This window comes from Pinus tabuliformis, chromosome Q, assembly GCF_031772625.1.
Source record: "Pinus tabuliformis cultivar Carrire ecotype Pingquan chromosome Q, CPIR1, whole genome shotgun sequence".
NCBI lineage: Eukaryota > Viridiplantae > Streptophyta > Pinopsida > Pinales > Pinaceae > Pinus > Pinus tabuliformis.
The window spans coordinates 717,412,133-717,433,698 of record NC_142296.1 but is presented as its reverse complement, the minus strand read 5'-3'; positions in this window follow the sequence as shown (position 1 = coordinate 717,433,698).

Below are 21,566 nucleotides of genomic sequence, written 5' to 3'. Positions count from 1 at the left end.
CTGGAAATCACAAACCCCAAATATACCAGCTCCTCTTTCATGAAACTACATTTCTTCAAGTTAATTAGTAGTTTTTCCTTCTGCAGTGTTTTCAAGACTAACTTCAAATGTTCCAAATGTTCCTCTTTACTTTTGCTGAAAACCAGAATATCATCAAGGTGAACAACAACAAATTTACCTATATATTCTTTCAGGACCTTGTTCATTAGTCTCATGAATGTGCTGGGCACATTAGTGAGCCCAAAAGGCATCACTAACCACTCATACAGTCCAATATTTGTTTTGAACGCTGTCTTCCATTCATCGCCTTCCCGAATTGTAATCTGATGATACCCTCTTTTTAAATCTATCTTTGTAAAATACATGGATCCACTTAAACAGTCCATTAAATCATCCATTCTGGGCAAAGGAAATCTATACCTGACTGTTATCTTATTGATATCTCTGGAATCGGTGCACATGCGCCATTCTCCTCCCTTTTTCGGACTAAGCATCGTTGGCACAACACATGGACTCAGACTTTCTCGGATCAGTCCCTTGTCCATCAACTCTTGAACCTGTCTTGCAACCTCTGCATTTTCCTGAGGAGTTAATCTATAGGCAGCTTTATTAGGTAGACTTGATCCTGGTATTAAGTCGATATGGTGACTTATACTCCTAATCGGTGGTAATTCATTTGGAAATTCATCCACAATGATATCCATGTAACTATTTAACACAGATTGAATTTCTTCAGGAAAATCATTTAAATTGGTGGAGGTTAAAATTACCTTTGGCCTTCCTACGATAGCGAAATGCACCTCTTTGCTTTTATCAACCTCTTGTAGCAGTTCCTTGCCACTCATCAACATAATACTATTTTCAGGCAGCTCTTTGTCAACATCATTCTTTACTGGCAGCAACGTATGTTTAACTCCGTCCTTCTCTATGGTATATGTATTCCTTCTCCCATCATGAATCGCCTTCCTTTCAAATTGCCACGGTCTTCCCAATAACAAGTGACATACATCCATGGGCATTATGTCACATAAGATCACGTCTTTGTATGTGCCTATCTGCATTTCCACATTACACTGCTCTGTCACAATGACTTGATGACCCTTCTGTAGCCAAGATACTTTGTAAGGTGTAGGATGCGCTTTCCTTGTTAATCTGAGCTTTTCCACCATCTCTGTAGACACAAGATTGTCAGTACTCCCGCTATCAATTATAACCTTATAGCACTTACCCTTTGACTTGCACGTAGTCCTAAACAAGTTCTTCCTTTGCGCAGGTTCTTCAATCTCCTTTTCTGATCTTAACAAAGTTCTTCTAAGCAGCAATGCTTCACCTTCTTCCGGTTGTTCTTATACAAGTCGAGGTGGTTCCAGCTCTGCCTCAGCCACATTTGCACCCCTCTGGCTTGCTAACTTGTTACGAGGACAGTCTCGTGACATATGTTCCCATTCTCCACAGGTATAACACCTAACATCTCTTCCTCGCCCTCTTCCTCTGGGCGCGAATCTCCCTCTACTAGATTCACCCATCTGTGGTGATCTGCTGCTTGAACTCCCTGAGTCAATTTGATGTTGTGTTCCTCTAGATCGGCCAGCTTCTCTACTTCTTGCTGAGCTCTTTCCTCTGTTCCTTTGAATTTGTTTTCTTAATATCTTCTCTTCGGCCTTCAATCCTGCTTGATAGGCATCCTCAACAGTTTTCAGACTTAACAGACCAATCTCATCTTGGATCTCATACCTTAGCCCATTAACATATCTAGCTACTTTTTCCAAATCATCCTCTACATTCCCTGTTCTGATACTTAATCTGTAAAATTCTTCAGTATATTGTTTAACAGAAATTCCTTTTTGCTTTAGATTTTGCATCTGCTTAAAAAGATTCAAATGATAATCTTTCGGCAAAAACTTGGCTTTTCGTTTACTTACCATTTTATCCCACTGCTTGATCTTAGATTTCCCTTTTCTCGTTCTTGATGTCTGTAACTCGTCCCACCAGATGGTTGCATGACCTTTCAATCTAGTTACTACAAATTTTACCTTCTTGTTCTCTTCAACCTCTTCATAATCGAAGTACTGATCTATGGATCTGATCCAATCCATGAGCTCCTCGGCATTCAGACTCCCTTCATACATAGGAATCTGCACTTTAGGTTTGCCTCCAACCTTTGCCAGCATCTTCATGATTTTGATATTTTCATTCTCTTCTTCTACTTCCACATCTGTATCAGATTCTTCTGCAGGACTCTCAGCTCCCTCGTCAAGCACTCTTCTTTGGGCTGTCTCCATTGCCTCCATTCGTGAACGCAAAATCCACACTTCTTCTATCAAAACTACATTTGGTTTTGGTCTCCCTCGACCAATTCCTCTTCTTGGCTGCATCTTTACTGTAAACAGTATCTCTTCTGCTCTGATACCAAAAATTGATGAAAAGGTAGTCTTGGATATTACCCAAAATCCCCTTTTCTAATAAAAATGGGCCCTTAACCTGTGGTAACAACCTACAAGCTTTATCGGAAGCGCTTAAGGCTTTAAGCCTTTTATGACCATGGACATATGAGGAATCAAAACCACATTTTTATCGGTGCTCTTAATCACCCATTGGAAGCCACCACCCAAGCTTTAAAGTTCGCAAGTACATCATCCATATCGGGAGCGACCCATCATAAATACATTTATCGGGAGCGACCCACCATAAATATGTGGAAACCATATATATAAAACCCCCGTTTTATAACCGTGCCCACATATATATAATTATATGGAACATGGAACAATACCAAAACCCACTCTAACCAAAATACCGAACTTCAAATTATATATATATATACCTTGCAATTTTCAGCAAGTCCGATATCGGCCGTCACCACCATAAACATTATACCGCGGACCCGATGACCCCCGATGAGGTTGCGGACCCAATATACAATTCACCACAGTTGATATTTCTATCGCATCCACCTCTGCCCAAAGGTAATTCATCGGCGATTGGCGATCGCTCGATGCGCTATACACATATATGCATCCGCCGATACAGAACCGGACCCGACTTGGGAATTCAACCCGATATATAAAATATCACATCCACTTTCATTTCTAAGGTTTCCGATGCGATATCGTTCCGTCGATATAGAGCCAGACCCGACTTGGGAATTCAACCCGATATATAAAATATCATGTCCGCTTTCATTTTTAAGGTTTCTGATGCGATATCGCTCCGCTGTTGCCGATATGCCGATGCGATGATGTTACCCGGACCCGATAAGGTTCAAAGACAAACTTAATATGACTTCAAGTCCGCCCAGTGCTCCTCTACAGGTTTCATTGCCGGTTCTCTACATTAATGGCTTTTCCGCTCACAGGTTCTAGTTATACCAGATTTGCCTTAAATGCAAGAATTCTTTACGGTTATGAATAACGACACAAATAGATTGAACTGCATGAAGTTTTAAAAAGACAATTTAAACACACAAGACCTCCACTGTTGGCATTATGATTCAAGTGTTGTCCTTGATGGCAACTCACTCAGAGGTTGGTACAAGTGCTCAGAGGTTGGTACAGGTGATGGAAACTTAATCAGAGGACAGATCTTAGTACAACATGGCAAGAAAGTTCATACACGCAGGTTCGTTAAGCCCAAGTCGCGTGTACACGCAGGTTGGCTTCAGCAAAAGCGCGTGTATGTGGAAAAGTACCTTTGGTCCATGGCGGTTAGTCCTTGGAAGTTGTGCCTATGGTTTCGGACCATTGTGTCTCGACGAGCGTGTCGATCCCTAGTTTTGAAGTTGATGGTATTGGGTTACTATGGTTTTGGCTCTTGGTATTGAATAAGGCCTAAGGCTATATAAGGAGAAGATCATTAGGCAAGTTAAGGAAGTAATGAGTATGAGTGATGAAGATCTGAGGAAGTGTGAGATCCAAGTGTTGGTTATGGGTTGGTGATCTGAACCAAGGTTTCACTCATGTGGAGGATGATGAATGATGGAACGAGATCTCAAGGGTTGGAATGATTATCTTCATATGGTTTGACTCTGGATAGACTAGATCTACTGACGCATGTTTATTATTATGATCTGGGTATGGTTTGATGTCTGATATAGCTGCAGAGTTTTAAGGTTGAATTTATAGATCTGTACGCGGGTTGGTTTTGGTAAAAGTGCGTATACACGCAGGTTGGGTTCATCCAAGTAGCGTATACAATGTGAAGTATGATATTTGAATATGGAGCTGGATCTGGTTATTGCTATGTTGTCTGGTTGTTGTTGACAGGGTTACAGTGATTCAGAATTGGGTGTTTCAGTGATTGATGATGCAGGTTGTACTACAATGATGATTGTCTTATGGATCCAGTATGAAAATGTATGAAACGTGGTCCCGGGTATATCGTAGGCCGGCACCTACGTACTGGTAAACATATCAGCCAGTACAAGAGCCAGGGGGTTGTAGCTCCCTTCCACTAGTAGCTGGAAAACGAGTAAAGAAGCATTTTGTAGGTAGGCACCTACGTACTAGTAAATGGATCGGCTAGTACAAAAGCTAAGAGGGTTGTAGCCCTCTGCAGGTTGTAGCCTGCGTGCTAGTAAAGGACTGCACCAGTACATTGTAAAAGAAGTTTCTCATTAAAGAAGAAAGAGACGAATTGCAGCAGATGGTTTTCACCCACATTGGGTTTCCACCTTATATCATGGTGTTCATGTGTGTGGCTCTTGTGTGATGTTCTGTTCTGTTATACTGCACCTGTTTACTGTTAAATTGCTTAATAATGTTCTGATGCATTTACTGAAGATAAGATTAACTGAATCATAAGATATCTTCATATACGCTAGTTTCTTTAGACACAGTCGCGTGTACACGAGGATTCACTTAACTGAAGTCGCGTATATGTTTCTGAGTATGAAATTGAAAAGGTTTTATTGATCTGATAATACTGATTCACCCCCCCTCTCAGTATTATTTCCAACATCCACATGCCGCTTTAACAAAACGTTGCACAAAATACTGAAATTGATCATAAATAAAACACAGAGTCTCGCCTTTGGCCAGATTACACCATAAAATGACCTATGTTACCCAAATATAGTCCACAACACACTTTGAGCTCTCGCTCCACTCCAAACCTCACCCCCTCTCTCGCTCACCGCATTTGTCCTCTTTTTTAACTCAATAATATCTCTAACAATCTCTAGCAACAATATTCTATTTTTAAGAGATCTAACAGCAATCGTCTATCTCTTAGCTCTCATGCACACCTAATCTAACAAATACTATCCCTAATTTAAATAAAACAATGCCATATTTATTACAATAACTAACAATTTGAGAAGTCATCCTTCTCGGTAATAGTTGATGAAATTTAACTGTGATTAGCCACAACATGTGGACAATCCTCCACATTGCTGGCTAATGTCGATGCTCCTGCATCAGTTACAGGCTGCAGAGTCGCGTATATGGAGATCAGAAGAGAAGGCAGCAGAACAGACTCAAGAAATGGTTCGGTCATGATATGTAATGGTTGGCACAAGCTCAGGAGGAGCATATACTTCAAATAATGCATTGTTGGCATTATGGTTAGATGTCGTTCATGAAGTTTATAAAGTTAAATGATTCATCTTACTGTTTGATCAAAGGAATGGTGTTGCAGGTTTGGATGTTGATGCTTATGGTGCAGATCATATATGATGTATGATAGTCATAGAACTTGCATCTGCTCAGGGGGAGCATGGATGGATTGATACAACTTGGCATATACAAAGGGGAGCCCAATCATAGATTTCAACAGGTACTCAGGGGGAGTATGAACAACAGAGGGAAAGAACTTCTTTGTCTGCCCTTTGCCCTCTATGTCAAAGGGGGAGAGTGACTTGGTGTGGTGGTTGCCATCAAGTACAAAGGGGGAGATTGTTGGAATTATGATACACGTGTTTTCCTTGATGGCAACCCACTCAGAGGTTTGATACAGGTGATGGCAACTTAATCAGAGGATAGATCTTAGTACAACAGGTCAAGAGAGAGAGATATACACAGGTTCATTGTGACAAAGTTGCGTTTACACGCGGGTTAGACATTCCGAAGATGCGTATGCGTATGCACGCACTTTCACACAAGGAAAAGCATGTACATGTGGGAAAACTTATGTTTTGGTCCGTGGTATTTAGTCCTTGGTATTTGAACCTATGGTTGTGGACCATGGTATCTCGTCAGAAGTGTTGATCCCAAGTATTGGGTCCATGGTATTGTTTCTACATGGTTTTGGACCACGGTATTGAGAGAAGCCTAACCTATATAAGGAGAAGATCTTTAGGCAAAGAAAAGATGCAAGGAATGGATGTTTGACGAAGTGGGAAGATCTAGTATTGCTGGTTATCAGTTTGTGATGCTTGGCTCGGGTTGGATATGACAGCGAAGGTATAAGTAATTATCTTTAGATCTGTACGCGGGTTGTCTCTGGTGAAAGCGTGTATACATGCGGTTTTTATATAGTCAAGTAATGTATGCATTATGAGATTTGGTGTTTCAGGTTGCTGTTGATTCTAGTGGTTGTTGTGGAGTTCTGGGCTCTGGTTTGTGTTCTGTGTTTTTGACGACAGGGTTTCGGTGATTTAGTATTGGGTGATTTAGAGACTTATGATGCAAGTATAAGTTGATGATTGTATTGTAGCAGTGGTTGTTTTGTACTTATGGATTCAGTCTGAAAATTTATGAAACATGGCCCCTGAAAGAAAAGAAGGTTGTAGCCTTCTATAGGCCAGCACCTGCATACTAGTATCTTGGCTAGTGCAAGAGCTAAGGGGGTTGTAGCTTGCTTCTAGGAGAATCTGGAAAACAAGAGAGGGTTGTAGTCCTCTGCAGTTTGCAGCCTGGGTATTGGTAAAGGACTGCACCAGTACATTGTAAAAGAAGTTTCTTATTAAAGGAAGAAAGAGACGAATTGCAGCAAGTGGTTTTCACCCACATTGGGTTTCCACCTTATATCATGGTGTTCATGTGTGCTTCTTATGTGTGATGATTATTATGTTTTACTTGTTAATATGGTTAATAATGTTCTGATGCAATTATTGAAGATAAGCTAACTGAATCATAAGATTACTGTATGTATGTTAGTTTCATTTAACATAGTCACATATATACGCGGATATACTGAATTGAAGCCACGTATATAAATATGAGTATGAAAAATGAAAAGTATCTGATTTGATAATACTGATTCACCCCCCCGCCCTCTCAGTATTATTTCCAACAAGGGGTTGTATTGAAGTGGCTTGGGAACTTATACATGGACCATTTACATTATGTTACACCTCTTTTGTGCCCTCATGAACCAGTTTTCATCCTTGAACAATGCTTAAGGCCTTGAAAACCATCCCTTTAATCGTCTTCATGAGCATCACTAGGTCAACTATTCACCTTAGAAACACTTGGTGTTGGTTTTGTACATTTTCATAGTCTATATTATTACTGAGCCTTAAAAACTACTTGTAAACTCTGGGATGGCAATGGTATTTCTCCTTAGATAATGTGCAATGTCCAATGCCCCAACAAAAAACATCCAATTGAACAAATTATTCTGCTTAAATAATAAAATTTGTAAAATATTCCAAATTCTTTGAAAATCCATTTGATTAAAAGACAAATCTATGGTCGTTGATGACATGATCAGATAGTAAACATCCTATCTTGCCCTTAGATTCAAAGCCTCTAGGTAGTTTGCTACCATTGCATGTATCCCTTGACCTCGCAAACCCACATATGAACAATATTGGTTTGTAATCACATAAGCATTTCCCAGAATTGATCCCTAAGCCACTAGATCTCTTCATGCATTGCTTCCAACAATTCATTTGTGTTTCTTCACCATCAAAGCAAGTTCAAAAAAGGTAATTTTCTATAAAAGGGTGCTAAAATTTCAAAGCACCATTACTTTTCCTGTCGTCGTCATGAATCATATAATATTTCTCCTGATGCAGTTATTTTGAGTTCTTGATTGGAAAAATTGGCTATATTTCAGCTTTCTAGAAATATTTCATTAATAATCCATTGTATTGTCTGAACTAAATATGTGGAAAGAGGCCATGCTCAAAACAATGTTTTAAGCGGAAGAATCAAAGATAAAAAAATATCATTAATATATATTCAAGGGTTCTTTCCAGTTCAGTTATTCCAAGCTTTCAATGGAAATTTTTGACACTGTTTTGGCTTATAGGCAAGACTTCATAAATTAAGGATCTCTATAAACAAACTAGAGGAGGCTATGCTCAATTTTGTTTGAAAAAAACAACAGAGTTTGGGAAGAAGTGCATTGAGTTAAGGATCATGATTTTGTAATTTGATTGAATGATTTATGTCTCAGTTCTCCACATTTCAATGTTATTTGAGAATGGACATTGATTATTCTAGTATTTGATGGTGTTAGGTTCAAATTACAGAAAAGAAGATAGAATGATAGGGCTTTTAGAGGCTAAGCATACACAATGGCACAAACTTTACAGGTTTTTGTGAGGTTTTTATGACTGAAAAATAGGATAGAACATTAGGGTTTCACTAAGCTAAGAAATCTAATGCGACATTCTTTACAGATTTACTTCAACGTTCTGAGACTAAAAATTTGTAATGTTCAACTGGTTCATGGATATATTTTGGTGGTTTTTATTTATATGGAACCAAGAATTTGAGACCTCAACATGAAATACTATGCTTTGGCAGATTCTCCCTTCAGCACATCTTCGCATAATGGAATACAATCTCTAATGTTCTTTAGTGTCTGGAGAAGCCAAAACCAATGGATCAAGAAGAAGGGGCTATCAGAACGGTCAGTAATGGAAGGAAACACCATCCTTCATAAGATAGCAACGTAGAGGAATAGGTTGTCCAAGCACATCATTAGAGATTTCAAACATAATCTCTTTGTATTCTTTAGCATCAGTTGAAGTTGAGAACTTTTTCCATATTCCAGGATCACTTGTGTCTGTTATATAAGGAGGTCTTGTAACCTACTTTGAACTTCCAGTTTCTCTCTTTGAAAGTTTGTATGGAAAACCAGTGTTGGACCAAAGGTTTACTCATATGAAGGATGTGGAAAATGAGACTCCTTTAGCGAGTCGAAGAAAAATTCTTTGTGAAGAATTGATGCAAAATGATACCTGCAATAGAGCCAACAAAGTTTCAAAATTAGATCTAACCACACAAATAAAAAATTGCAAACAAATTGGAATCATATCTTCAAGACAAGATTGTTCGAAGCACCGCAAAAATTCAAGTATGATGCTACTATGCTACCTTTCTATAAACTGAAATTATTTATTTTATTGTTGTAATATCAATGATACAGTCTTGGTTCAAACATTGAAAGATAGAATTGATTTTTCATCTAGTTGATTAGGAGACTTTGTAATCAAGATCATGAGGAAAAAAATCCAATAATTTTTAGCTAGTCAAACATAAATTCCTGAAAGTTAAATAGCAACTGTCTCTATCTTGTTTCCCACTATGCAGACATGAATATCACTGATTTATCAAGCCTTAGCATTTTCCTCTCTACCTTCATAAAGAAACAAATTTCTGAACTCTTCCCTGACACACATGAAAGTCATATGCAGTTTCTGCAATGGTATTGACAAATTGTAAGAAATTATTGTATAAGAACCTTCTTACAGTCCTTGCTTCTCAATTCCAAGAAGATGTCCAACCATCCAAAACACATAGTTCCTTCTTCCCTATTGTTTTAGCTATTACAGTATGATTGATGGAGCAAAGATTTAACTGTCCTTAACATTAGCACTAAGAGGATACACACTAAAGTCTGCCATAGTCATTCTAGCACCCTATTTTCATGCGGCTTCATACCTCTCAATACTTTCTTCGCCCTCAAAAGAAATTATGTTCACTATGTCTCGGGAAAGGCATTATTTTTCAATACCCATATGATCTATGATATTCCTTTTAAGTGTAGCATCTAGAGACTCAAACACTGATGAGTAACAATTTAATGCTTCAATGAATCAGAACAAGAAAGGTGTAGTATTAGTGTTAATCTATTGCTCTTTATGGTTGAGAGACTTTTCCATCCTAAGAAGTCGGTCACGTGGGTTCTTTGTAGACACACTTTCATCAGACATGTGATGCAGTTGGAATGAAAATTTGAGTGCTAAAACCTCATCTAGATTTATGTCAAGCATCCTTCATGCTCTACTTTGAACTCGGGCATACTTGTCGCCATCTGTCTCACATTGGGGTAGAGCCTTATAATGAATATGGGCAAACCTTTGGTGCCATAGTTTAGATTGTAGAGATGTGTTGCAAGACATGGCTCCCAATGGACTTCCTCCAACTTGATGTGAAGTCTCAACCTGGAACCCAAGAGTAAAAGCATCTTTAAAATTCATTTTCCAAATCCGTACCTTTCCATCGATGAATTCCACCTTGTATCCTTTGTCTTCCATTGTTGAAATGGACACAAGGTTCTTCTTGAGATTAGGCACATATAGAACTTCTTGTAAATGAATCTTGTTACCTTGATTCAATTGAAGGGTAACATTTCCTACTCCCTTCATGGGATAGGTGGCATCGTCTCCAAGAATAATTTCCAAGTTTGTCTCCTTCTCTATCATATTAGAGAGAGCTTCCTTGTACAGTTACAAAAGTATCTTAGCTAGAGCTCCAACTTTCTGCTAGACTAGTTCTCTCGGCGAATGTAGGGCTATGTTGCCAAAAATGATTACAATCAGGATTTGGTCCCTCTTGGAAATAAGGAAATTACAGAAATAATAAGAAACTAGGTGTTGATGGAAGAAGAGGTCCTTCTGTTGTTCCCGCGAAAACCTCTAGTTAGGCCATGTCTCTGTCATCGTGCATCCCTTTAGCTTCTCATCTGGTCCCTATCGCTTCTGCCTTAAATGCTTGAGTAGCACGTTCTCTAGAGTTGGGAGTGAGTCAACTGTGAATGCCTGTCACGGAGTGGAAATAGAGCATGTCCCAGTAGTACTTTTCTAAGTATCAGAGTGCAACCCCATGCCGAGCCATTAAGTCTTCCTGAGCTTCAATACATTCATTTACTCACAAGAGACGAGCAGTGAAGTAGTCGAGCCCATCACTTTTCCCCTCGTAGTCCTTTGTTTCGTGTTGTAGGGGCTTCTACAGGACTGACCCATATGAATTTCCCATTGCCTCGTACCTTTATTCATTTCCTTAGCTGTCGACTCGTCCGCCTTTAAAGCTTTGTACGATGCTATCGGGGCATCACCACATCGAGACCTTTATGCTAAGAGGCATCATAGAACAGTGAATCTCGGTCGCTTTTGGCCCCCTGTGACTTAACCCCCTTTTTTGTTTCTTCATAATAGGACCAAGGGCTGCGACCTGGGGAACGAGCTTTACGTTGAAGATTAGCAATCGACGTTTTATGACACAACCTTTGTTATCTCCCCTTGACACCTACGCTCTTCGATCTACGGGAATGGGCTCGCCCAGGATATTACAATGGAAATATAGGAGGAAGGACCTATTTACCTCTTCTCATAACACTGGTTGATTGTCGGAACGTAGAATCCTCATAAGGTATAACTCATAAAATATCGCATCTGAGAGGGTCCTTCGCATATCGCAATCGCAGCTCAGAGGGATCTTCGATGGAGGGGGGCCTTGACATGTGCGATCATCAATCGTCAATTCATGATGGGTGACATCACCACTGCCATGCGTCACCTTGTGAGTGGTGACACATGTCACTAAGAAGTTCCCCCATAGGACCCCTAAAAATTCCAAATCTGTGTGCCACATGTCCTCTGTATTGCCACCTCATTTTCATATTGCCACGTTGCCTCTGTACTTCCATGTCATGATCACATTAGCTACCATGCCATGTATAAGGACCAATGGTATTCTTCAATGTGGTCCCCTGGAGGAGAGAGAAGAATGCTCACATGTCCCTGTTTTTGTGTCAATTTCCTTTGATAAATATTTTCGGCCTTCCAGACAATTTAACAGTGAGGGCCCGAATATCAGTGATTTTCATGTTATGAGCGTCTGCGGCTTCATGACCATGTGTTTGTGTGCACCCTTTTGTTCATGCAATTGCCGATATGTGATATTGGCACTCTACATTGTGAGTTTTCGATACACCATGTCCCATGGGCCTTCGATTACCGATATGCGATATTTGCTTTGCCTTGGACCCACCGATAGCTGATTTGTGATATCGGTGATCAACGGATCGCTGATCTTACCCTCAATGATACTTCTTGACTACTGTGAGATCTGACATGCGATTTGTGATATCGACGATCGTTGATCGTTGATCTCGCTGCCCTCCTTTGTTGTTGCTGGAAGCTCTAATTGTGATTTGCGATGGGCCTTTTCCTTTGGTCTTCTTCTCTTTGTTTTATGTCTTTCAAAGGGTAACTTCAACATCACTTGGGGATCCCTTTATAGACTTTTATACTGACATCACTAAGTACATTATTTTTGGGGAAGTCATCCTCCTAGGTTACTTCAATGCTCGTACTAGAGATCTCCAGATCCCTCTCCGCGACGAATCAGAGAATGTGTTTTGCACCCAAGGGATAGATCCAAATTTAGTAGGGCTTCATCGAAGGTCAGATGATGCTTTGGGGTGCACCACATTTTATGGTAAGCATCTATTGCAATTGGGGGAATCCTAGGAGTGTTAATTCTAAATGGTGTCCCCTATTTCCAAGACTCTCGCTTTTTCACATGTTGGCCATATGGTGGGGGTGCGAGTGTACTTGATTATGTCCTCACTAGACATAACTTTCTCCCTTTTATTCGCCATTTCTAGGTCTCCTCCATCCCCCTTGCTAATCACGCACTTCTTTCTGTCTCTCTCTGGTTTGACCCTCCCCTTCCACCTGATCCCTCCCCTTTGGGCCCACCCCGAACTACCTTATGATTACTATATGCAAGAAGCTCCCATCATAGACCCAATTCTCCTTCATTGATTTTGCTTCTACTAAATACACCCACCTTTCATCTACCATTTGGGAAGCAACACTCAAATCCTTCCCCCACTCCACTAGTTCTATTTCGATCTCCCCTAAAATTGGATCTTGCCCCATGAACAAGTGGTATGATGATGAATGCAAGAATCTACGTCGAGAACTTTGATATGCTTTAACTCACTCTCCACCCTTCTACTCTAACGTCAAAGCTTCTTATCTCTGTCTCCTTTGTTATGATCTTCAATGTGGTGAAGGAAACCTTAGACCTTCAATTCCTATTCAAAGGGGAGAGATTGAGATCACTAGCACGTATAATTACTTGGGGGTGCAATTCTCAGGTCCCCACTTCAGTTTGTAACCAATGCTTCAGCCTCATATCAATAAAGGATATGGATCCTTAGCCCTTCTTGAGAGACATAACTTTCAACATCACTTCCAGGACATCTCATCCAAGATGATCCTCATGGACACATTGATTTGTCCCATTGTTGTATAGGGCTTAGACATTTGGGGATCGTCTTTACTTCAGTTAGATTGGGCTTCATCTCAAATAGTCCAGATTCTTCTTCTCCACCACATCATTAGAAGCAAACTGACACTACTGCAACACATCATCCTTGTAGAGTTTGGAGCTCAGCCCTTTCAGCTTGAGACAATCTTTAGATTGGTTTCATTCTTGCATTGTGTCCAGGGCTTCGCATACACGATAAAGAGTAGGGACCGATATCCTTACTTGGCATATTTCTCTTCTGAGAATTGCCCATTCTACTCCCTGAGGCTGAGCTAGATGTTGGTTTACAGGATTTTCAAATCTCTTAGAGTTAATGGGAATTCAGTTGGATTATCTCCCTCCTTTCTAATATTCCTTAGATGCTCTTGGTCACCTTTTACCTACTAGACATGAGCTAAACAAGGTCATCAAGGAGGACATCTATAGGAAGTTCGTCTAGGTCACCTCGGTCAATCCTCCGAGAGGGTTGCACCCAAAGATGGCCTTCTAGTCTAAGCACTTCTTGGAGTTGAGTGTCGGGCTCATTGTTCAACCCCAGTATACATTTCACCATTGAATGCAAGATATTCACATTCCTCTAGGCAAGTTCATAGTAGGTTGTCATAGACTTCAGATAGAGATGGACCACTGGGTGGATAACCCAGGCAAAATATCTCAGGTATGTCATTTACAGGAAGTGGAGACCGATTTGCACTTCATTCTTGAATGCCCTGTCTACTACAAGATTGGAGGAAGGTGTCATTGTTTTATTAGAGATTCTATCCAGATCAAAGATGTTTGGCCCTATATATTCAAGAGGCTATCATGTTCCAAGTGCATATTTTTCAGCCTCCCATTAGACCAAACCCCACACATAGGATCACGACATTTTTCAGGGTACTACCTTCAGACAAGGGCACGAAGAAATTGATTGATACCAGTACATATCTAGGCACTAGATCAATGAGGGTACATGGGACCTCACGCTGCCACACGAGATCTCAGCGGAAAATCCATCTTAGATCCATTCGTGGTAGACGAACTAAGTCCTCCATACCTCAGCAGCGCGTGAACCCCCCAAGCAAAGATTTAGTGGACAGTCTGCGCTTTCCACCGACTCTTCATCAACCCAACAGATTTTGTTGAGTTTCTATAGTGCTCTTCATTCAACCTTGGATGTTAGGAGAGATGGATCTAATCTTGAGACTTATTAGCCCCTCGATATTCTCCACTATAGCTAGATGTTGATTTATTTCATGCATTGTATCTTTTTTTTTAGGGAGACCATTTGGTTCTCCCGTTTTGTATGGACATCATTGTAATCAACAATCCATTTGACCTACTTTATGGTCATTAATTGGACATAAATATAATAATCTTATCTTATCTTATATCAATCATCACAATAAAATACATATATTTTGCCTATAAGTAAACTAAATTAAAAATTTAAGTTTATAAAAATAAGAAATAATAGCTATGATAAAAAACCAAAAAAAAATCTCATCTTATATCAATCATCACAATGAAATACATATATTATGCCTATGAGTAAACTAAATCAGAAAATAAATTAGAAAATTAAATTTATAAAATTAAAAATAATGACTATCATTAAAAATAAATAAATAAATAAATAAAAAATCATCTTATCTTAGACCATTCATCACAATGAAATACAAATATTATGCCCATGAATAAACTAAATTACAAAATTAATTTTCAAATAATGACTATGATAAGAAAACAAAACAAGAAAGAGTAAAAACGAAGGAAAAAAAAAACAAAACAAGAAAAGAAACGATAAATAATAATAAAAAAACAAAAAACAAAGAATAAGAAAATTGATTTTCTGAAATTAAGAATAACGACCGATAAAATGACATGTCATTTTAGCTGCACAACTCTTTTGTATTCGCACGGACATAGCCAAAAATGGATTTTTGAACGATTTGAACCTGCACGCTATGGCATCCATGACCTCCTTCGATCCATGGGAGGCATAGATAGGTCTTTCAGTAATTCAAACTTGCACCCAATGGGGGGAATGGTCTCCCCGCATCAGGGTTGTCGAAGTTAACATGCATTTTACAGAATTAGAATGTTGGCCGTTCAGCTGGGGTTAGCGTTGCACCTAGTGAGTGTCTAGCTCCAAATTTTATTGAAGCACTCTGCGTCTGGGATTCGAATCTGGGACGTCGTGGTTTAGAGAAAATAGAAGAAAACTGTGTTGTTAAGTGCATTTGTATCTCTGGTTCCAAGCAACTAGCTTTGTTTCATATCATGGAGTTCGAAACCATGATGCCTGTTTAAGAAGAATACTAGAGGAAGAAGAGGAGGTCTTGACACAATGCGGCTTGTTCTTTTCTTCGCACAAAATGATGTGAATATGAACTAGTTAGGGTATTTTTGTGTGTGGCCTTTATTACTTTTTCGACTGATCCAAGCATAAGACTTGTTCATAAAAGAGCAAATACGGGAAAGGCAAGCCTTGGATGCAACGTCATTTTGGGGTTTAAATTCTTTGCTTGGAGGATTTTCTTGGGGTTTTCAGGTTGTCAGAGGAGGGCTTCTGGAGTAGGTTTTGTAATTATTCTTATACGGTGCATTTGCAGCAAACCCTTTACAAGAGCCACATATTATGTAGAGAGCTCCACAGAGAAGGGGCATCCTCCAATAGTTGATCTTCTTATATGGAGTCTCGGCCATTGGTAGCCCCTGCAGTCATGGACCATGGCATTGAGGCTGAGAACAGACACATGGGGGATTATAGGACTAAATTGAGAGGAAAAAAAACAATGGTGCCGACCCAGTTTCATTGTTGTCGAACGACGCCAAAATGCAACGGCACTATTAGCATCAACAACATTATCTTTTTGTTCTCATCCTCTGCAGCCACAAGGAGAATTTTCTCTGAATGCCAATTCTAATTCCAGGCTTGGGAATGCTCCCAGGAACATCGAAGGCAAGAGTTACTACAGGATGGTCGACCTGGTTTATTGTTGTCACGGGCGAACCGATCAAAGGTTGGATCCCACGCTGGGCTGCCTCTTTTGAGAAGCTTGATGAGGTCAGTAGGCTTGCTGTATCTCTCTCTATGGAATCAATATTAGCAAAATGATTTATTCGCATGGTAACAAATCAATGTTAGCAGAATGATTTATTCATACAAGAAGAACAAGCCATGACACCAAATATTGCAAAAGAAATGTAGTAATATCTATCACATGATTTAAAAAAATTAGATTATAAATAAATAAAATTATGATTTCCCTAAAGAGAATTCAGTTAATATCATGTGCCAAAATAGGTATTATGCATTATATATTATTCTTTATAGTTATAAAAATTTATATACGAAACTGACTCAGAAATTAAAAACATTCTTCAGTTCACCACGCCAGTATTTATACCTTATAAGCGTAATGTTTGAAAATGAAGCTCGAATCAGGCTTAAATTCATCTAGTATTACTTGTGCTACTTTAGCTACTACCTTTAAGCGAGGTTGTTCATTCAGCTCAAGAAGCACAAAAGTCAACACTTGAGCTTTGGTGCTTCGAAGTTACCAGGAATTCAAATTTTGGAATTAGCAAGAATATGTCTGGGTGTGTGAAATTTAAAATGAACTAGAATGTTAATAAACATGATAAGAATATGGAATTTTCATTATGGAAACCTTGTTAGGCATGGTAAGAACATACGGTGAGAAAACCAAGAGAACCCACTGGTGTGTAGGCTTACTGAGAGAGAACCTATTGGATTTCTTAGGCTTGTAAGAGTGAATGGCTATTAGCAAGTGAGAAAGCTAGTACATTCTCTCCCACAAGCCTGAGCACTCGGTTCTTATCACCCCTATCGGCAGCATTGCTTAGTTGAGGCTGTGCTAGTTTAAACCTTTTTTCACTAAAATTTCTTTGCCTGTCAGTGGTGTGTAGGAAGATCTCCAGCGTACATGGAGGTTTTCAGTGGAAATTTTTTTAGTTTAAGAGAGTAGAAGCCTCACTAAAGATATAAATGATTTGAGAAAACTCGTTTCTAAGATATATTTGAAATTTTTGTGAAAGGTAAATCTGGTTTGACAACATTTTGATGAAAAAATGCAAACTACAACGTTTCAATTAAAAAATAAATGGATGAATCGAGCTTAAAATGCATTAGAAATCAATTTTATTGTTGTTTTAGCATCTTTTTTTAATTTTTGAAGAAAATGAATTAGAAATTAAACTTATCACTGCTTGGCCATCCTATTTCAATTTTTAACTTCAAATAGAAATGATTATGGGAAAGGACTATACTATTTAGATTTTTAACCTCAAATAGACATGTTTATGAAAAATGACCAAGTTTTATATGGAGTTATAATAGTGATTTTTGATTTAAAGGATGTAATTAATTCGAATTTCGTACATGTCCCTACTTAAGTTCCCAGTTCTATGGCCACTTATAATAGAGTCACAATATTGTGCCATATAGTAATTTACCTTTTAAGAATTGCATTGGCAACAACACTCGTGAAGAGTGCACTCTGATTCCATGAGAGATCAACACTGTCCATTAAGGTAACCATTAAATATGCGGCGTGTTGATTCCTAAAAATGGTAGGACAAGTGCTCAAGATAATAGAATGCTCTAATAGCATGGGTGCTTCCAAATATGGCTGATGTGGGTCAGCATGGGGGATTGATGAAAGCATGGGGCATTAATGAAAGCTGAGACTTGCAAGATCATAATCATGAAAGCACAATCATGGATATGGCTGAAGGAGAACTATTTGCTTGCTATAAATACAAATTCATGGTGTAGAAAGGTGGATGAAAGGTGCCTAAATTATCTTACAAAACCTAAAATTGGGGAATTTCACCCTTCTGTAAACTAAGATGTCATTTGCAAATTGTTGATTTTTAAATAATAGTATGGTTTGCAGAAATAATACTTTATTATGTAGATATTTTATAGGACAGTGTTGCTTTGAAAAAATTACCTGCACACACAATGGTTTACTTTAGATATTTCAGAAGACACTGTTGCTTTTACAAAAGGCTTCTTTGTAATATCAATAATGCTAAACCAAAAAAGATTAACATAAATTTATAGAGATTGATAACCATACATACCCGTAAATTCTCATTTCCAATTCTACCCATTCCCATGTCAAAGAAGTGTAAGTGCTGAGAAATTGAGAGGAACATGGGCACCACGCCCCTGGATAATATGAAGTTGTTGAATCGCATGTTGAAATTCTATGGCCACTTATAAAAGAGTCACAATATTGAGCCATATAGTAATTTATCTTTTAAGAATTGCATTGGCAACAACATTCGTGAAGACTGTACTCTGATTCCATGAGAGATCAAAACTGTCCATTAAGGTAACCATTAAATAAGGGGCGTGTTGATTCCTAAAAATGGTAGGACAAGCACTCAAGATAATAGAATGCTCTAACAACATTAGTCGTGCTCCCTCCAACAACATTAGTCACTTGGTGCTTACGAATATGGCTGATGTGGTTGAGCATGGGGGATTGATGAAAGCATGGGGAATGAATGAAAGCTGAGACTTGCATGATCATAATCATGAAAGCACAATCATGGATATGGCTCAAGGAGAACTATTTTCTTGCTATAAATACAAATTCATAGTGTAAAAAGGTGGATGAAAGGTGCCTAAATTTTCCTATAAAACCTAAAAATTGGGGAATTTCACCCTTCTGTAAACTAAGATGTCATTTGCAAAATTGTTGATTTTTATATAATAGTATGGTTTGCAGAAATAATGATTTATTATGTAGAGATTTTATAGGACCATGTTGCTTTGAAAAGATTCCCTGCATACACAATGGTTTACTCAAGATATTTTAGAAGACAATGCTACTTTTACAAAAGGCTTCTCTGTAATATCAATAATGCTAAACCAGAAAAGATTAACATAAATTTATAGAGATTGACAGCCATACATACCCGTAAATTCTCATTTCCAATTCTACCCATTCCCATGTCAAAGAAGGGTAAGCGCTGAGAAATTGAGAGGAACATGGGCACCATGCCCCTGGATACTATGAAGTTGTTGAAGGGCATGTTGAAATTCTATGGCCACTTATAATAGAGTCACAATATTGTGCCATATAGTAATTTATGTTTTAAGAATTGCATTGGCAACAACATTCGTGAAGACTGTACTCTGATTCCATGAGAGATCAACACTCTCCATTAAGGTAACCATTAAATATGGGGCGTGTTGATTCCTAAAAATGGTAGGACAAGTGCTCAAGATAATAGAATTCTCTAACAACATCAGCCACTTGGTGCTTCCAAATATGGCTGATGTGGTTCAGCATGGGGGATCGATGAAAGCATGGGACATTAATGAAAGCTGAGAGTTGCATGATCATAATCATGGATATGGCTCAAGTAGAACTATTTTCTTGCTATAAATACAAATTCATAGTGTAAAAAGGTGGATGAAAGGTGCCTAAATTTTCCTATAAAACCCAAAAATTGGGGAATTTCACTCTTCTGTAAACTAAGATGTCATTTGCAAAATTGTTTATTTTTATATAATAGTATGGTTTGCAGAAATAATGCTTTATTATGTAGAGATTTTATAGGACCACGTTGCTTTGAAAAAATTCCCTGCACACACAATGGTTTACTCTAGATATTTTAGAAGACAATGTTGCTTTTACAAAAAGCTTCTTTGTAATATCAATAATGCTAAACCAGAAAAGATTAACATAAATTTGTAGATATTGATAGCCATACATACCCATAAATTCTCATTTCCAATTCTACCCATTCCCATGTCAAATAAGGGTAGGCACTGAGAAATTGAGAGGAACATGGGCACCATGCCCCTGGAGACTATGAAGTTGTTGAAGGGCCTATTGAAATTCACGGACGTGGTCACTATTGTCACATTTCTCCTATGAAATTCATGGACGTGGTCAGCCCTATGGAGACCTGGTTCTAGCCAAGCTAACCATCAACAGGTTTCTCATAATGCTCCAGAATCTGGATTGGGGGTTATTGGACTGCAAGGAGGACCACTGTGCAGTCCAATCTAAGGTTGGGAGGAGAGTTGCTATTTCCAGCTCAGTCGACCAGAGATACATGTCTATCACTCTAGCTGAACTTATGTTATAATTCCTGAAATTGTTACTGTGTCTAATGACTTCATGAGACACATCTTCTTAAGGTGCAAGGATGATCACGTCTTGTTGACACTTAGATTTCTAAAAAAAATGTATAGAACTGTGTGATATAGAATATATGAATACATCTATGAGTGTTGTTGTATTGATGTGTATGTTGGTGACAATATATCTCTGAGTATGTGCTTTGCTCTATCTTGCTGTTTTGAATTCTCAAAACTCTGCTTCGTATTAGCAAGAAGTATGACCTTTGTTCTTGTGGTAGTGATAAATTGGTGTAATATTACTCATGGCGAGCTTCATAACATATAACCCATACTAGATGGTTTCAACTTTTAGGGTAGTTGAGGTTACACAGACATACTTTTGTGACAAATGTTTTGGGTCACTGCTATGAAATGATTGGTTATTTTCCTGTGCGGTCTAGAACTCATGATTCTATGGAGAATCATGTTCTACATATTAGTAACTACTTAAAGGGCTTGCTAGGTCCCATATATATATATATATATATATATATATATATATATATATATATATATATATATATATATATATATATATATATATATATATATATATATATATATCGAGAGAGAGAGAGAGAGAGAGAGAGAGAGAGAGAGAGAGAGAATGTCAATAAACCTTCTTAGTACTCGTAAAGATGATGTGAGTTCCTATCCAACTCCTGTTGACCTAGGCACCATACTATGTTCGATGCTTTCTATTTATTTTGTATTGTTCCAAGACTTGACATGCTATTGGATGTGATATAAACATATATTTTTTGAAATCACATATATTGTTCACCAATCTCTCTTAATAGACATTACATAGGATGAATTGTATTTGATCAATCTCTCTCTCTAGTTTTCTTAAAAGTTGTCTAATTGGAATCCTTGAACTCCTGAAGTCAACATGGTGAATCTTGGGCATTAATCAAATTGTCCACGATATGTGCTATACATGGGTACTGTTTCGACAG